Source organism: Geospiza fortis, unplaced genomic scaffold (genome assembly GCF_000277835.1).
Source record: "Geospiza fortis unplaced genomic scaffold, GeoFor_1.0 scaffold875, whole genome shotgun sequence".
In the NCBI taxonomy this organism is placed as follows: domain Eukaryota; kingdom Metazoa; phylum Chordata; class Aves; order Passeriformes; family Thraupidae; genus Geospiza; species Geospiza fortis.
Genome location: NW_005054737.1, coordinates 2,841 through 3,093, shown reverse-complemented (window position 1 = coordinate 3,093; position 253 = coordinate 2,841).

Genomic DNA, 253 nt, shown 5'->3' with positions numbered 1-253 from the left:
GGTTCACAGGAGGCTTTGCAGGGTTTTGGGGGTCACGGGGATGGCTGGGGGTGCAGGAGCATGGGGCACATGGCAGGCATGGGCAGCATGGAGGACACGGGGGACACAGGGGACACGAAGGGCTTTGGGGGGCAGGAAGGACAAGGAGGGCTCTGGGGGCACAGGGCCATGGGGACGAGCCGTGGGGACCCCCACAGCGCCCGTACCGACGGTACATCTGCTCGCCCTGCGGGTGCCCCCCGCCCCTGAGGGG